The sequence below is a fragment of the Triticum aestivum genome, chromosome 2D, assembly GCF_018294505.1.
Source record: "Triticum aestivum cultivar Chinese Spring chromosome 2D, IWGSC CS RefSeq v2.1, whole genome shotgun sequence".
NCBI classification, from domain to species: Eukaryota; Viridiplantae; Streptophyta; class Magnoliopsida; order Poales; family Poaceae; genus Triticum; species Triticum aestivum.
Genome location: NC_057799.1, coordinates 294874815 through 294887871, shown reverse-complemented (window position 1 = coordinate 294887871; position 13057 = coordinate 294874815).

Sequence of the window (13057 nt, the reverse complement as noted above, 5' to 3'; positions counted from 1 at the left end):
CTTGGTGACATAGGTCGTAGCACGTACTCCGTTCCCTTCATCTTGAAGCTATAGTGGTTTGTTCTTCCGTTGTGGATGATGCCGCGGTCGAATTGCCAAGGTCTTCCCAAGAGAAGGTGGCACACGGACATAGGGACCACATCACATTCCAAGGTGTCCTCGTAGGCGCTGATCTTGAAAGAAACTTGCATGGTGTGCTCCACTTGAATGGTGCCGAAGTCGCTAAGCCATTGGACCTTGTAGGGGTGTGGATGCTTCATCTTGACCAATTGAATCTTGGAACATAGATCTTCACTTTCCAAGTTGTGGCAATTTCCTCCGTCGATGATGACTTTCACGGGACGTCCGTTGATGCCGGCCTTGGTGTGGAAGATGTGACACCTTTGGTCTTAGTCTTGTTGGTGTTGAAGTGTCAAGACCTTGGAGACCACGAGAGCGGGACTTGAATCATTGTTGCAATAGACTTGAGCATCTTCTTCTTCATTCACTTTATGATGCATGGCGACGTGCTCGAGAGTTTCCATCTCGTCGTCACTCATGGAGTTGTACGTGCCATCATCATTGGCGATCATGGTTCCCTTGTTGATGCATTCGAAAGACTTGTGTCCACGGCCACCACATGTGAAGAACTTGATAGAACTTGTCTTGACGGGATCATCCAGTGGTGCTGATAATGAAGGAGTCTTGTTCTTGTATTTGCTTGCTGGAGTTCATGTCGAGGAAGGCATCGCTTGCTTGGAACTTGACTTGTCGCCGGTACTTGGTGATGCTCTAGTCGAGGTAGAAGGTGTCGTAGTTGACGAAGCTTGAGTGTATGAGCCGTAGTTCATGGAATTGTACTTGGCATACTTGAGGTCTTCTAGCACTTGTCGCTCGGCCTTGGTCGCTTGATGAACTAGCTCGAGAAGATTGGAGTAGGGTTGGAAATCAGAAATCTTCCATATTGGGTGGTTGAGGCTGTTCTAGAAGCGTGCCATTGTTTGCTCATCATCATCTTTGACATTAGCTCGTATCATGGCAATCTCCATTTCTTGATAGTATTCTCCATCGTCTTCGTGCCTTGCTTGATGAGTTGTAGTTTCTTGAAGAGATCTTGAGTGTAGTATGTAGGCATGAAGCGATCTCGCTGACATCCTTCATTTGTGTCCAAGTGGTGATTGGTGGCTCGTCCTTCTCGCGGCTTCGCTTGATCACTTGCTCCCACCAAATGAGGACGTAGTCATGAAACTCGAGGGAGGCCATGGCGATCTTCTTTTCCTCGTCATAGTTGTGAAGACGAAATATCTTGTCGACTTTCAATTCCCATGAGAGATACTCCTCGGGATCGTTGCTTCCGGAGAACTTGGGCATGGTGAAATTGAGCTTGTCGTAGCATAGTTATTCATCATAGTGACGATGTTGATGTCGCTCTTGGCATGGTGGGAGGTTCTTCAGGCGCTCCTCTTGGTGTTTCTCTTGACATGGAGGGGGATCTTTCTCGTGGTTGCGCTCTTGGCATAGAGGAGGTCGAGGCATATGTGCTCGATTTCGCCTTTCTTGTTATTCTTCACGGCGGGCTGCTTATTCTTGTTGTGCTTGACGAAGTGCTTTCCCTTGCTCACGTACTTGACGGCTGCGTTGGGCAATGGCTCGAGTGGACTCTTGGAGTGCGTCTTGAGTAGCTTGAGCTTGAGCCTCACGACTTTGTTGCTCTTGCCGGATTGCATTGCCGTCTCGAGATGCTTGACATGGACGATGTGGTGGTAGTTATTCTTGATCCATGGCTTCTCGTTCTTGACGTCGTGCCTTCTCACGTGCTCATACTCACTCTTGTAGGCCATTGCCATGGAACGGATTTTCTTGTGGTTGGCGGTCTTGAGTGTCATCGCGTTGAGGAGCACTCTCATCGGAAGAAGAATATGACGATGAGTGGAGACTTGAGTGACACCTGATGACCCACAAGTATAGGGGATCGATTGTAGCTCTTTTTGATAAGTAAGAGTGTCGAACCCAACGAGGAGCAGAAGCAAATGACAAGTAGTTTTCAGTAAGGTAATGTCTGCAAGTGCTGAAATTGTAAGTAACAGAGTAGTTTGATAGCAAGATAATTTGTAACGAGCAAGTAACGGTAGTAGTAACAAAAGTGCAGCAAGGTAGCCCAAACCTTTTGAGGCAAAGGGCAGGCCAAAATGGTCTCTTATGATAAGCAAAGCGTTCTTGAGGGTACACGGGAATTTCATCTAGTCACTTTCATCATGTTGATTTAATTCATGTTTGGTACTTTGATAATTTGATATGTGGGTGGAACGGTACTTAGGTGCTGTTCTTACTTGAACAAACCTCCTACTTATGATTAACCCTCCCGCAAGCATCCCCAACTAGGAGAAAAGTATTAAGAATAAATTCTAACCATAGCATTAAACTTTTGTATCCAATCGGTCCCTTACGGAATAGCGCATAAATTGGGGTTTAAGCTTCTGTCACTCTCGCAACCCATCATCTAATTGCTACTCCATAATGCATTCCCTGAGGCCCAAATATGGTGAAGTGTCATGTAGTCGACGTTCGCATGACACCACTAAGGGAATCACAACATACATACTATCAAAATATCGAACACATATCAAGTTCACTTGATTACTTGCAACATGATTTCTCACGTGACCTCAAGAACAAAAGTAACTACTCACCAATGATAATCATGCTCAAGATCAGAGGGGTATTAAATAGCATAATGGATCTGAACATATATTCTTCCACCAAATAAACCATATAGTAATCAACTACAAGATGTAATCAACACTACTAGTCACCCACAAGCACCAATCTATAGTTCCGGTAACAAGATTGAACACAAGGGATGAACTAGGGTTTGAGATGAGATGGTGCTGTTGAAGATGTTGATGGAGATTGCCCTCCCCAGATGGGAGAGTTGTTGGTGATGATGATGACGATGATTTCCCCCTCCGGGAGGGAAGTTCCCCCGGCGGAATCGCTCCGCCGAAAGGCAAAAGTGCTCTTGCCCAAGTTCCGCCTCGAGACGGTGGCGCTCCGTCCTGAAAGTCCTCCCCTTATTTTTTCTAGGTCAAAATGACCTATATACTAGAAGATGGGCACCGAAGGTGGGCCTGGGTGAGCACAACCCACCAGGGCGCGCCTGGGCTCCCTGGCGCGCCCAGGTGGGTTGTGCCCACCTGGTGGGCCCCCTCTGGTAGTTATTTGCTCCAATAATTCTCAAATATTCCATAAAAAATCCTCGTGAAGTTTCAGCTTGTTTGGAGTTGTGCAGAATAGGTGGCCTGACGTAGCTTTTCCAGGTCCAGATTTCCAGCTGCCGGAATTCTCCCTCTTTGTGTATACCTTGCATATTATGAGAGAAAAGGCATTAGAATTACTCCAAAAAGCATTATTATGGATGAAAACATCATAAATAACAGTAAGAAAACATGATGCAAAATGGGCGTATCAACACCGTGTTGGTGATGAGGTTGAGGAAGACGCGTGGCTCAGGATCATGTTGCGGAGTTCGTCCATTTGTTTGGAGAGCTTGATGTCCAAATAGTCCCGTTCTCTTGCTTCCGATTCCCGTAAGTCGATGGCGAGTTGCTCGATGCAATCACCCAAAGCTTCACTCTCTTGATGTAGAGCTCATTGTGCGATGAAGAAGTGGTTCTTGGTGATGTAGTCGCGTTCGTCATCTTGATCCTCGAAGAGAGGGTTCGCCGAAGAAGTAAGCCTATCCATCATGTAGAAGAGGTGGTGAGTAGGAAAATGAGAGAACAATACCAAAGATACCTTCTCCGAAGATTGTGGATGTATCAAGTACGATCCCATGTGATGCTATAATAGTAGAATCGGTACCGGGTTTTGCTTCTCACACCTACAAGTAAAAGGCTTATGGAGGACCTCGGTTATGAAGTGGCACAAATAATTCAAGCAAATGTTAGTCAAGAAGTTGAATAAGTTGAGAAGATGAACAAACCACAAGTAAGACAAATAGATCAAACCCAAGGATATCACTAGGAACACGCACACAGAAGATAGATGGGATCTGCATAATCAAGGGTTGAGCTCTAAGAGGTGGAACCACGGGAAATGCTCTTGTTGTACGGATACGAGAGAGACGCTAGATCGATTGCTCTAATGGGCTAGATACGCTAGTGCACCAACCTCAGAGAGAAACGGGTCGTCTACTATCCCAAGTATGCTTATGTATGTATGAACCGAGATGATGAACTAGGCAAAGTGGCTCAATGTATTGCTTACAAGCTCTTGCTTCTCTTATTTTTCTTTTGCTAAAAAGCTTTTTTTGGACTATGCCACAATGCTTGATAGGCGAGCCATAATGCGAGATAACAAGTAGTATATGCACGGGAGAGACATAACACTAAAGGTGCACTAAGGCATGGCCCGACAATTCTCAACTTGCTAGTCTCGATGGGTAAGTAACGCAAAAGAGGCTCAAGGCTATCAAGGTAATTGCAAGGGTAATACAATGATGTTGTCGAGGTTACCGTCCTTGCTTACGGTTGGTATGAAGACAAAGTGGTCGATGTCGAAGTGGAGTCCAAGACAGTGACAATTGGCGGTGATGATGAAGACAAATCATGCCTCAGTCGCCGAAACACCTTAGGACACGAGAGAACTGCAACTCCAAAGCTCAAACGCTCTCCAGAAATATTGCGGAAGGTCCAAAGTGGTGGTGGAAAGGTAAAATGGTGGAAAAGAGCAAATGGCCGAACTGCTCTATGTGGTCCGTGCGCACGGGGTAAGTGAGGCCCGTGTGCACGGGGTCCCGATAGCCCGTGCGCACGGGGTGTTCTGGGAGCGCAAGAACACCTCTGATCCGTGGGTGTTTCTCAAATTTCCGGCCAAAATCGAAGGTTGGGTGGGTGGGGAAAGATGGTAAGTGGTAGATCCACTTGTCAAACACCAATTTTGTGGATCAAATCAACCAAATCTCACAAGATCTAACAAATTGCAAGAAAAATTATGGGGCTATGTTTTGTGGGGATTTTTGAATTAGGATGAAAACAACAAAATCAAGCTAGCAAATGGGGGGTAGGGACTCAAAGATGTGAATCAACCTTGCTCATGATACCAAGATGTTGTAGGGTGAAAGCCTAAGATGGATCCTTTCACAATTGGACGGGAAAGAGGGATGAACACCAAGAACACAAAGAGGAATTCACTCTAACAAAACCCAATCACACATCAGCTAGGATAGCAAATGCGTAGATCCACAAGAGTACATGAACAATCAAAGGAAACAAGCACTAGGTAAAGTTCTTCCCACTCCTAAGAGATGAGGTCTTGATGATGATAGTCTTCTCCAAGAGGAGGTCTTGAAATCCACAAGTGGATTGTCTCCTAAGACGCCTTGATCTCCAATGGAGTGGTAGAAGGAGAAAAGCTCTCAAATATCTCACATATGTATTTTCTAACCCTAAACATAACCCTTGGTACAAAATATATAGGCTTGGGGGCGAGGTGGATGAAGTGGAGGCCCAAAACCCGAACTCAGCCGGCTGTCCTATAGGGCCCGTGCGCGTATGTTGGGCCCATGCGCACGGGGTGCTACAGCCGTAGCTCCCTGTGTAGCCTATGGGCACGGGGTCTCGGAGGCCCGTGCGCACGGGGTCCTCTTCGTACCTAATGATACATAGTGCATTTTGGTGAGGTAGCAACCAAGTCCCATTCGTGTCCATATGCATGTCTAGTAGGGAGTTCACCTCGGTTTCCATTGCGCGTGCTCGAGCTCTTGTCATAGGCCCACGCGGTGCTTGATGTGTTGGTGTAGAGTCCATGGGGATGATGGAAGGATGCTCTGCATCACGTTCCCATCGACTACAAAGGCGTGTGTGGTGACTTCTTCAATTTTCAAGATGATGTGTCGGCTAAGTGTATCGGAGGTGCTCATATGGGTAGGATGTGCATGGGTGCATTCATAGGGGGTGAGTGTATGCTTGTGTATGTGAGCGACTTCAATTGTAGTATGTTGAAATAAAAGAGGATTTATGTGCAGGAAGTCATGAGTTTATAGAGCGAACCCATCAAAATCCCAAAGCAAACCAAAATAGTCACGAAGCTAACCAATTTCCTCGCTTCCCCTTGCTCAGGTAAATGTCATGTCCTACTATTTTATATCCCTGAACGCCGACGCAACCACCTCGAAATGCATATAGGTGCAGTTTGGTTCATGTCCTGAGTAGCATGCCTGAGAAATTTTGCTGCTTGCCCTAGTCTAAGAAAGTGAAAAAAGGTTGGCTGGTCAGGCTAGAACATGAAAGAAGTGTTTGGTTCAAGGCCTGGCCTGGTGGGTGCTAAGCACTCATAGTTTGCTCCTTACTCACATTGTTCTCTGCACCATCATGATTAAAATGCGTGATTACTCCCAAGCAGCTCCACCAGGCACGTCCATGCATCCAAAATGGGTAGCCTGGACCAGGTTAATTGTGTTGCCTCTATTCTCCACCAGGCTAACCTTGTTGTCCCATCGTCCAGGCCATGCTTACACCCTCGTTCCGAGGACATGTACCAAACATGCACCAGGCAACTCCAGGGAGCACCCCAGGCCAGGTGTCACATGCTGTGGACGCGAACCAAACTGCCCATAGTGTCCCCTTTGTGGGTTCTGGATTATTAATGACAAAACAATTAAGGAACTAATGTGTTTGTGAGTATACACGTGTGAAACTGCATGAGCTTTGGTTTAACTAGTGGGCGATCGCCTCTAAAAATGTTGTGAGAATATTGATGTATTTGGAATGTCTATTCAAGAATTGGAGACTGCTGTGTAGAATTTTGTTTACTAATTCCATTACTTTTTCATTTTAATCATAAGCTACATCGTAGGGGGGTCTACATGAAGCAGGATTGAGGGTATGTGTGGTCAATTGAACATATTTCTTCAGTGTGTGAAGACTTGGAAATCTCAGCCCAGGCAAGCCATTTAGCTCTCGTGCCGAAGTTTATTCTCCTGGACAGCTAAGTTAAATTGATCACTGGGCAGTTGGAAAACGTGTTGCCCTAATTATTCCATTGCGCTCGTGTTTGCAAATCTGAACATTGCCACATGTCAGTTGCAAGATAAGGGTGTCCCTTCCAACAATCACATTGGCCCTAGCGGTTGTGTTCACCAGCTATAAAAGTCTCCCTACCACCAACCATTTGTGATTGGCTACTCCAACTAAATTGTGAAAAGTGTAGCTACCCTCCTCGCAAAGATTTGATGAAGAAATCCGTAGTGAGGAAAAGCAATTGGTTTTGGAAATATGCCCTAGAGGCAATAGGAAAATTGTTATCATCATACATCCTTGTTCCTGATAAGTGTTTATTCTCCATGGTATAATTGTAGTAACCGGAAACTCAAAAATATCTGGATACATAAACAAACACCGTCTCCCTAGTGAGCCTCTACTAGACTAGCTCGTTGATTAAAGATGGTTAAGATTTTCTAACCATAGACATGAGTTGTCATTTAATAACGAAATCATATCATTAGGAGAATGATATGATGGACAGACCCAATCATAAGCTTAGCGTTTGATCATGTCACTAAGCTCCAATTGCTATAGCTTTATTAATGTCAAGTATCTATTCCTTAGACCATGAGATCAAGCCACTCCCTAATACCGGAAGAATGCTTTGTGGGTATCAACCATCACTTTGTAAATCAGTGATCATAAAGGTGCTCTTCAGATATCTCGGAAGGTACTAGTTGGGTTGCATGGATCAAGACTGAGATTTCTCACTCCATGTGACGGAGAGATATCTCTAGGCCCTCCCGGTAATACAACAGCCTAAGTAGCTTGCAAGCATGTGACTAATGTGTTTAGTCACGAGGATACTGTATTACGGAATGAGTAAAGACACCTTGTTGGTAACGAGATTGAACTAGGTATGGTGATACCGACGATCGAATCTCGGGCAAGTAGAATATCATGAGACAAAGGGAATGGAATATGGGATTGTTTCAATCCTCGAAATTGTTGTTCAAACCGATAAAGTTCTTTGTTGAATATGTGGGAGTTATTATGGGCATCCAGGTCCCGCTATTGATTATTGATTGGAGAGTTGTCTCGATCATGTCCGCATGTTCTCGAATCCATAGGGTCGCGCACTTAACGTTTGGTAACACTAGGGTAGTAATGGGATATTCATAATGGTGAGATCAAAGATAGTTTGGAGTCTCAGATGGGGTCTGTAATATCACGAGGAGCTTCAGAATGGTCCGAAGATAAAGTTTCATATAAGGAAAGTGGTTTTCAAGGTTCCATAAATGATCGGTTTTTTCCAGTATTTGTATTGGGGGGTTCTAGAAGGTTTTGGGGGTCCCACAGTGGGGCCCACCTTCCCCGGAGGGTCCACATGGACCCAAGGGGTGGTGCACCAGCCCTACATGGGCTAAGCGCCATAGCCCCCTTGGCCCATGCGCCGGGAACCCTAGCCCCAAAATAAGGAAGGGGGAGACTTGGAGGCCAAGTCCCCCCTAGCCGCTGGCCCTAGGGCTTGGGGGAGGCACAAGGGGCAGCAGCCATCCCAACCCTTGGTGCCTCCCCTCTGACTACTCATCCCTTCTCCTCTTGGATGCTTCGTGAAGCCCTAGAGGAGTTCCACCATAAACTCCACCACCTCGGCATCGTGCTGCTAGCCTAGACCCCATCTTCCTCTCCCTCTTGCTTGTTGGATCAAGGAGAAGGAGACGTTACCGAGCCGTACATGTGCATACCTCAGAGGTCCCTTTCCTGCAGTGCTTGATCGAATTGGATCACGAAGAAAGTATGACTCTTGATATGTCTTTGTCATATCTATAATTTTTTATTGTTCCATGCCAACATTATACAACTTTTATATACTTCTGGCAATATTTTATATTATTTTTTGGGACTAACATATAGATCAAGTGCCCAATGTCAGTTCCTGTTTGTTGCATGTCGTTTGTTTCACAGAATATCCTTATCAAACGAAGTCCAAACGCGATAAAAATTTATGGAGAATTATTTTGGAATATATGTGATTTTTGGGAGGTAGAATCAACACAAACGGAGGCCCATAACCTCCACAAGATACCAGGGTGTGGCCTCCCCCCACTAGCACACGATGGTATCTTGTGGGCTCCCCGTAAGTCGGTTGGGCCCCTTATTTCGCCGCAAGAAAGATAATTTATGGGGAAAACCACATAAAAATTTCAACGCAATCGGAGTTACGGATCTCCGGGAATTTAAGAAACGGTGAAGGGCTGAAAAACATGAAAGTGAAACAGAAAAAAAACACAGAGATACATCCAATCTCGTAGGGGCTTTCGCCCCTCCGCCGAGGCCATGGACTAGAGGGGAAACCCTCCTCCCATCTAGGGGGAGGCCAAGGAATAAGAAGAAGGAGGGGGGCTCTCTCCCCTCTCTCTCGGTGGTGCCGCAGTGCCGCCGGGGCAATTATCATGATGGCGATCTACATCAACAACCTTGCTATTGTCAACACCAGCTTTCTCCCCCTCTATGCAGCGGTGCAACCTCTATATTCCCACTGTAGTTATCTACTTAAACATGGTGCTCAACACTATATATTATTATCCAATGATATGTGGTTATCCCATGATGTTTGAGTAGATCTGTTTGTCCTATGGGTTGATTGATGAACATGATCGGTTTGACTTGTATATTTTATTTTGGTGCTATCCTATGGTGCCCTCTGTGTTGCGCAAATGTGAGGGATCCTCGCTATAGGGTGTTTCAATATGTTCATGATTCTCTTATGGTGGGTGGCTAGAGTGACAGAAGCTTACGCCCTGTCGGTGTACAAAAGTAGGGGCCTTTCTGTACCCCTTTACTTGTGCACGGGCAGTCATAGCCACGCCTGGGGCCATGCTTGGCGGGGCAGAGGAAGGAAAGGAAGGAGACTGCCAAGGCAGCACTCAAGCCGAAGGCACGAAGAGCAAAGGGGGCAAGATGGATTTGCCCTGGCAACACCTTTGCCGGGGCAGCCCACATAGCCCCGGCAAGAGCCTTGCCAGGGCAACTTGCCCAACACCAGCAAGGCCGCCACCCTTGAACCTGAGGGTTCTGACACCATCGGCAACATCAGGACCAAGACTCGGGGGTGCCTACGTGGTGGCATGCAGATCTTTGTGAAGACCAAAGGCCTGCAAGTCTAGATAAGGACCAAAAGACGAAGCCCCCCGGCAAGATCCTTGCCAGGGACGACTGAAGACCCCTGGCAAGATCCTTGCAGGGGACGACCGAAGACCCCCGGCAAGACCCTTGTCGGGGACGCCCACGAGACCCCCGGCAAGACCCTTGCCGGGGACGCCCACGAGACCCTGGCGAGACCCTTGTCAGGGGCATCCGCAGGGCCGCAGCCAGGCCCGCACCTACCAAAGCTCCGCTGCCCCACGGCCGTTCCAACGCGGTGACTAGCCCGCCAACTAGGTGAGCGCCTGCATGGCAACATGCGGCCTCTAGCCCAACCAGTCAAGCACCTCCGTGGTGGCATGCAGATCTTCGTGAAGACCCTGTCACCGCACCAGCGCAGCAACCAGCCAGCCAGCATGGCGCGGCATGCCTCGTCAGCTTGGACGCGCGTCGAAGCAAGGCGAGGCAGCAACGGACGGGACCAACCCTGTTGTCGTCCCTGATAAAGCAAGGGGGGCACGTAGGCAGCGCATTAAATGTGATTGTCCTACGCAGGCGATAACCTTGTACACTGTAGATACTTTCCACCTCCCGTGTGCCACTGTGGCGACCCCTTTGACATATAAAAGGAGGCCCGAGGCGTACTGTGGAAGGATTCGGACTTTTGGAACTATGCACACATAGTAGCTAGTCCAAGAACACAAGAACACCAAAGAACACAGATAAGCAGGACTAGGGTTGTTTGCGGCCCGAAGTTGGGTAAAAATCCCCTTGCGTTGATCGCTAGACCTGCTATTTGCACAGCTCCACGCACCGCCAACCATAGTAGGGATTCCCTGGGATCCCATAGGTGTCGTTTCCCCCGACACGCTCGAATAAGGTGGTTGTTGCGTAAGGGATAAAGAGGACTTGATACTTAATGCTATGGTTGGGTTTTACCTTAATGATCATTATCATTAAGGTAGTTGAGAATGCTTGCTAGAGTTCCAATCATAAGTGCATATGATCCAAGTGCGGAAAGTATGTTAGCTCATGCCTCTCCCACATATAAAATTGCTAATGATTTCCGGTATAGTTATCAATCACCTAGGGACAAATAACTTTCTTGTGTGACAAAAGATTTCTACTAAACAACTAAATTTTATTATCTTGCAATTTATTTGTAGTTTTATTATTGCAAAGTACTTCTAGTTTTATTCTTGTTCTAGGTAAAGCAAACGTTAAGTGTGCGTAGAGTTGTATCGGTGGTCGATAGAACTTGAGGGAATATTTGTTCTACCTTTAGATCCTCTTTGGGTTCGACACTCTTATTTATCAAAAAAGGCCACAAATGACCCCCTATACTTGTGGGTTATCAAGACCTTTTTCTGGCGCCGTTGCCTGGGAGCAATAGCGTGGGGGTGAATATTCTCGATTGTGCATATTTGCTTTATCACCAAGTAGTTTTTATTTTATGTTCTAAGTTGTTTTATATCTTTAGCTATGGATATGGAACACGAAACACCAAAAAAATAGTTGTACTTTCTACTCATGGAGATGGGGAACCTCCTAAAACCCTCGATGCTCGTTATGTGAAAAATATTAAACACTACTTTGATAATCCCAAGAAAACCCCATTCAACTTGATACTGGGAGATACGTTGGATCAATGTGAATACTTTAGGGATTATCGCTTGTCTCAAAAAGGGAAACTGTTATGGGATCAAATTCATATGTTGTGGTATGCTTGGGATCTATGCTTGAGATATGATTATACTTGTTGCTCTAGGATGAAGGCTCGACACCTTACCTTTTCGTGCAAATTTAATGATAATGAAACGTTAGCTTATTATGCTAATGGTATATATGATTAGTGTAATGTAGAACGAATAGAAAAAATTGTTGCTTTTAAGGGTGCTTGTGAAATTGAATCTTTGTTTAAAGAGTATGAAAATTATAGTGATGCTATTTATAAATCTGAAAATTTTGCTATACTTAAATATTGCTATGATAATTATGAATATAATGCTGATATTAATGAGTTTATTGAGAAAGTCTCCGCTGTCCAAGAAGAGAATAATATTTTGCAGGAATCTATGGAAGAAGAAATTGATGAAACTATGAGCTCATTGATGAAAAAGTTGATGAGGAGAGCGAAGAACAAAAGGAGGAAGAGCGGATTAGCTACCAGTGCCCACCTTCTAATGAGAATAACTCTTCAACTCGTACATTGTTTAGTTTCCCTTCATGCTTGCCGAAGGATGAATTCTAGGATGATTGCTATGATCTCTTGGATTCTTTTGAAATATCCCTTTTTGATGAAATTAATGCTTGCTATGCTTGTGGCCAAGATGCCAATATGAATGATGCTTATGGAGATGAACTTGCTATAGTTCCTTGTGTTAAGAATGAAATTGTTGCTATGGCACCTACACATGATAGTCCCACTATCTCTTTGAATTCTCCGAACTACACTATATCAAAGAAGTTTGTTCTTATTAAGGATTACACTGATGGGTTTCCTTTTACCGTTGCACCTAATGATTTTAATGGAAATGATATGCATGTGCTTGCCGGTCCTACTTGTAATTATTATGAGAGAGGAACCACACGTACATCTCCGCCTCTCTATGTTTCCAACATGATAAAATTGGAACAAACTGTTTATACTATGCATTGGCCTTTACTTGATGTGCATGAATTGTTCTTTTATCATATTCCGATGCATAGGAAGAGAGTTAGACTTCGTTGTTTCATGATTTATGTTGCTTTGTGCTCACTATTAAATTATAAATCAGTGGTAATTAAAATTGGCTTTGATATACCTTGGGATCCAGGTGGATCGATTACTTGAGCACTTTATGCCTAGCTTAATGGCTAAAGAAAGCGCTGCCAAGGCGACAACCCGGAAGTTTTATAGAGTCATTTTATTCTGTTCTGTGCTTTTATAAAGTTTAAAACCAAAAAAA